We start from the raw sequence: 5,634 nt of genomic DNA, 5'->3' as shown, positions 1-5,634 counted from the left end.
AGGAATTGCTTGGAATTTTTTATTCGTTGATGGGATGTGGGTGTCGCTGACAAGGCCGACATTTGTTGCACGCTCCACGATTCTGGAAGTCGTTAACAAGCATTGGCACTTCAACACTGAATGATCCCTCCTCCTCTCTCTCTTCTCCCCCCCCGGCCCCTCCTGGATCTGTGAAGCAACAATCGCACGGCCTAATTCAGGCCCCGCCTGCCTCAATCTCCCGGGTGAGTCCCTGTTGGGGGGGGAGAGAGAGAGAGGACCAGAGCTTCGAGACTGAGTGCTCGTTGAATCCTGGACACCGATTAAATGGTGACGAACTTTGACCTGCGCCTAAAATGGCGGCAGTGTGATTTAAATACAGAGCAACATAACGATTGGCCGGGAGGCGGATCCCAGCATGTGATCCAGCCCATGCATTCGCTTTTGGTAAAAAAAAATGGACAGGATCCGCACTGGCATTAGATTATAATTTAGAAAGGCTCCTCAACCATGGGGTACATCGCAGCTGAGCCCGATCCTATTCCGCGCATTGCATCAGGAAGCATTGAGCGAGAACTCGAGATGAATTTTTCCCTTCCCAGTCCTGGGATGCTGAGGACGATTGTAGCTCTCCTACGGTGTCAGCCGTGGCTCAGTGGGCAGCACTCTCTCACCCCCGAGTCAGAAGGTCATGGGTTCAAGTCCCACTCCAGAGACTTGAGCACGAAATCTATGCCGACATTTCAGCGCAGTACTGGGGGAGTGCTGCACTGTCGGAGGTGCCGTCTTTCAAAACATTAAACCAAGGCCCCCTCAGTTGGGCGGAAATGATCCCACGGCACTATTTAAAGGGCAGAAGAGTTCTTCGGGTGTCCTGGCCATTATTTATCCCTCAACCAACATCACTAAAACAGATTATCCGGTCATTATCACGTTGCTGTTTGTGGGATCTTGCTGTGCATAAATTACCTGCCGCTGTTTCCTACATTACAACAGTGACTACACTTCAAAAGTACTTCATTGGCTGTGAAGTGTTTGGGCCGTGCTGGGGTTGTGAAAGGCGCTATATAAATGCAAGTCTCCTCTTTTTGTGTGGAGGTAAACACGAGGTGGGATTGCTTGATCTGAACGGCCTGTTTCCTTGCTGTAATTCCTAGGCCTGTCCTCGATCAGGAAAGGAGTGCCAGCTCGGAGAGCGGGGATTAGATAAAGATAGAAATATTAACCTCATTATGAATCAATCCCAAATGGAGCCCGTTTTCATTTTTTTTTTAATACAGGCAGCTCCCTCTGATCACTTAAACACTCGGCAGCTTATTTTAAAATCGCATTTTGTTTTCAGCCCAAATTTTGCGTCTTTTTTATGCGAGTTATCGAGGAACGTGATCTCTGTTTCTCGTAGTGTTTCCCTCCCTGTTGTTTCTCACGGAAACTGCTTGTGGACCTGTCGATGCACGAGCCCTCGAGACCAGCAGCTATTGGGAGGGTGTGGACATGCTCAGTGTCCAGAGGGAGAAGCCTCGGCTTGTTGTGGTTTGAGTTTTTTTTTTGCTGTCTCCCGCCTGCTCTCCGAGGACGACAAGCTCCAACAGTGATCCGAATCTGAACTCGTCCCTCACCCACTCGAAACAGTCACTTATTGTCCTGTAAACATCTTCACCTCTAGGAGAGTTGCTCAATCTGGTTTCGTCTGGGCACGAGCCCACACCCTCATTCACTCTCACTCTCGTGTGCCTTCTCTCGCCTTCTCTCTCTCTCTCGCCTTCTCTCTCTCTCTCGCCTTCTCTCTCTCTCTCGCCTTCTCTCTCTCTCTCGCCTTCTCTCTCTCTCTCGCCTTCTCTCTCTCTCTCGCCTTCTCTCTCTCTCTCGCCTTCTCTCTCTCTCTCGCCTTCTCTCTCTCTCTCGCCTTCTCTCTCTCTCTCGCCTTCTCTCTCTCTCTCTCGCCTTCTCTCTCTCTCTCTCGCCCTTCTCTCTCTCTCTCGCCTTCTCTCTCTCTCTCGCCTTCTCTCTCTCTCTCGCCTTCTCTCTCTCTCTCGCCTTCTCTCTCTCTCTCTCGCCTTCTCTCTCTCTCTCGCCTTCTCTCTCTCTCTCGCCTTCTCTCTCTCTCTCGCCTTCTCTCTCTCTCTCGCCTTCTCTCTCTCTCTCGCCTTCTCTCTCTCTCTCCGCCTTCTCTCTCTCTCTCGCCTTCTCTCTCTCTCTCTCGCCTTCTCTCTCTCTCTCGCCTTCTCTCTCTCTCTCGCCTTCTCTCTCTCTCTCGCCTTCTCTCTCTCTCTCGCCTTCTCTCTCTCTCTCTCGCCTTCTCTCTCTCTCTCGCCTTCTCTCTCTCTCTCTCGCCTTCTCTCTCTCTCTCGCCTTCTCTCTCTCTCTCGCCTTCTCTCTCTCTCTCGCCTTCTCTCTCCTTCTCTCTCTCGCCTTCTCTCTCTCGCCTTCTCTCGCCTTCTCTCTCTCGCCTTCTCTCGCCTTCTCTCTCTCTCTCTCTCTCTCGCCTTCTCTCTCTCTCTCTCTCTCTCTCTCGCCTTCTCTCTCTCTCTCTCTCTCTCTCTCGCCTTCTCTCTCTCTCTCTCTCTCTCGCCTTCTCTCTCGCCTTCTCTCTCGCTCTCGCCTTCTCTCTCTCTCTCTCGCCTCTTCTCTCTCTCGCCTTCTCTCTCTCTCTCGCCTTCTCTCTCTCTCTCTCTCTCTCGCCTTCTCTCTCTCTCTCTCTCGCCTTCTCTCTCTCTCTCTCGCCTTCTCTCTCTCTCTCTCGCCTTCTCTCTCTCTCTCTCGCCTTCTCTCTCTCTCTCTCGCCTTCTCTCTCTCTCTCTCGCCTTCTCTCTCTCTCTCTCGCCTTCTCTCTCTCTCTCTCGCCTTCTCTCTCTCTCTCTCTCGCCTTCTCTCTCTCTCTCTCGCCTTCTCTCTCTCTCTCTCTCGCCTTCTCTCTCTCTCTCTCTCGCCTTCTCTCTCTCTCTCTCGCCTTCTCTCTCTTGCCCTCTCGCCTGCCCGCTCTCGCCCTTAAAATACAAACTAGCAGTAAAATGCTTGAAGAAGTAGCCTGCTAGAATATTTACACCCTGCATTAATAGGAAAGCAAATCACGACACAACACACTTTGCTTCAGTGGAACTGATGCAGTCTCTCTGTGGTCCGGATGAGCTTCACTGGGAGGTCCGTGTTTTGCTGGGCACAGGCCCGTTAGGCCCCTGCATTAATCCAGCCTCTCTCAGGAGCCGGGCTACAGAAGCACCGTCGAATGCTGGGCACTGAGGCGCTAACGAATAACGGCTGCCCCTTGACTCGGGGAAGGGTGGTCAGGGGCGGTCATGACCGGCAGTGTCTCCTTTATGTTTGCTGGCCCCTTTAAGTAATGGCGACCGTAGGTGGCGAAGGCCCCAAGCCCCTGCCTATTCTTGCCGGCTCGTGCCGAGGTGCTGGTGGCTCGTGCTTCATCTATGTGCGGGCTCCTTGGCCCCTGCCCTTTGACCTAGGGCGCTGCCAATTGGGGGCACGAAGGCCGCACCAAGCACTTAATGAGCAACAGTTGTTGGAAGTGTTTCTTAAAGGGCCAGCGTCACCGCGGGGACGCTCCTGTTGAGGTTTCACAGCCGTTGTGCAGTCCACTCCTGATTGTTGCTTGGGATGAGCTCGAATAGAGCAGGCTGATATAATCAGGAGATGTAGGGCCACAATTGAATGCCCAGTGAGAACTTCCCAGCGACTCAACTCCCTTTGTCCAATCAGTTGCTGGGTCTCGCGGTTCAGGAAGATCCCATTTTGATCCCTTATTGGGAGGGGGGGGCGTGGCAGTAGGGCCTTGGCGCCTCCCTCGATTTAAGGGATTGGAAATTTAGCCAGTGACACCCCCTGATGGTTGTCCAGTGAGCCCAGTGCCCTTGGCTGGACGTCGGGTGAGGCCAGGATTGCGCTGGTCGAATAGCCCTCCAGTACCCGCTGCTGAGGCCTGTGTGGGAATAACAGCCCTTGGGTGAGGGGTTGCATGGTACTGATGGCACCCTGCCCCAGCAGGGTGTCGGAGGGGGAGCTGAGGGGTGTTTCGCGGTTTTGGGGAGGGTGAGGGGGACCGAGCGGGATCGCACAAACATGGCGGCCGTGAGCCGCGGGTTCCTGAAACGGGCTGATCCCGCGGGTAAAGGGATGAGCTGTGAGGAAGGAGGTGCTCGATCACCGCCAGCCAGAAACCGGGGCTTAAGGGGAGATCTCGCTGAGCTCTGGAATATTAATAATGAGGTAACCAGAGAATTCAGTAGGAATTCAGAGATCATCAGGTTAAATGAGTGAGAAATGGTTTTAAAACTGATATGAGGGAATGCTACAGCGCCCAGAGGGAGGAGTGTTTCGAATAACCTTGGGTGGGACAGTGCAGACAAAAACAGGGCCCACGGGATAGTCGGGGGGGAACGGGAGGGAGGGGCTCAGACGCAATGTGTGGCCTTTACTCGTCCTTGAACTCCCACAAGTGTTTGTGCGTGCTTTATATATAATTTATAAACATTTTTACAACTCTTCATTGGCCTCCCTGTTTGAGGACGCATCAAGTTGTCAGATGCTCAGGTTTCAGCCCATATGGTGAGTTTATCGCGTGTACTCTGGCTCCTTGTGCCTGGGGCTCGATCTCCTGCAGCTGCCTCTCGCTCACGTGTCTGAGGAGTGTTTATAGACCGTTTATTGACATCTTCCTTGTGTTTGTTCTGACGTCCGTCCAGTCGAGCCTGGTAGTGCTCGGGCCTGTGGTAGAGGCTTGTGTCTTGCTCCCAGGCCCCTCTCGGCAGTTTTGAACTCAGCGGCCATGTCTACTCTCTCTTGTCCGTGCGATTTTCTTCCTTCTCAAAGTTCTGACCCTTGTTGGGGTGTGGCTCCCACCAATGCCAACTGCCCGTTGTAAATTGGTGAAAGCCCTGGTGAGTTGGATCCCTGGTCAGATTCTGGCACATTCACTTACAGAGGGCACCGCAGTCCTGCCCTGTCCTGGGAGCCGCGTACATGCACTCTCCAGTAGGTGTCGCTGGTTAGCCATCAGGAGTGGGAACCCGGCCTCTTCCTTCCTACCTCGGTACTGAGGCCAATTTTGCCCCCCCCCCCCCCCCCCCACCTTACTACAAGCCCCACTGCACTCGCCAACTCAGCTCAGAAGGAACCCAGACTGTGCGATTCAGCACCTCACTGGGCGGCAGCGTATTCCACCTTCGAGTCCCCCCCCCAATCCTGCCCATCGATGGATTCTGCCGCCATTGCGTTGGGTTTGCGTCCTGTGGAGCTGGCGGCAGCAGCGAGGGACACCGGCCGTGTTCGGTAAGGCTGTCTCCTGGGGAAGGCCCATCTCCTGCCCTGGCTGCACCCTCTCTCCAGACATCTCAACAGTGCGGCTTCAGAACGAGGCCCATCATGTCCCAATGGCCACCGGTTCAAAGGTCACCAACTGCATTGTCAATCCGGCAAGTTTCCTGTTTTGGCATTGCCACTTTTAGCCCAACATAAAAGAATATAGGGCCATTCACAAGGACATCCCAAAGCGCTTTACAGCCAATGGAGTACTTTTGAATCGTAGTCACTGTTCAGCCAATTTGTGCACAGCAAGATCCCACAAACAGCGTGAGTTAGTTGAGGGATAATTATTGTCCAGGACACTAGATAACTCCCCTGCTTTTCAAAATAGTGTCATGA

This window comes from Heptranchias perlo, chromosome 37 (genome assembly GCF_035084215.1).
Source record: "Heptranchias perlo isolate sHepPer1 chromosome 37, sHepPer1.hap1, whole genome shotgun sequence".
In the NCBI taxonomy this organism is placed as follows: domain Eukaryota; kingdom Metazoa; phylum Chordata; class Chondrichthyes; order Hexanchiformes; family Hexanchidae; genus Heptranchias; species Heptranchias perlo.
The sequence above is the reverse complement of the archived record's forward strand: the minus strand, read 5'-3'. Positions refer to the sequence as shown.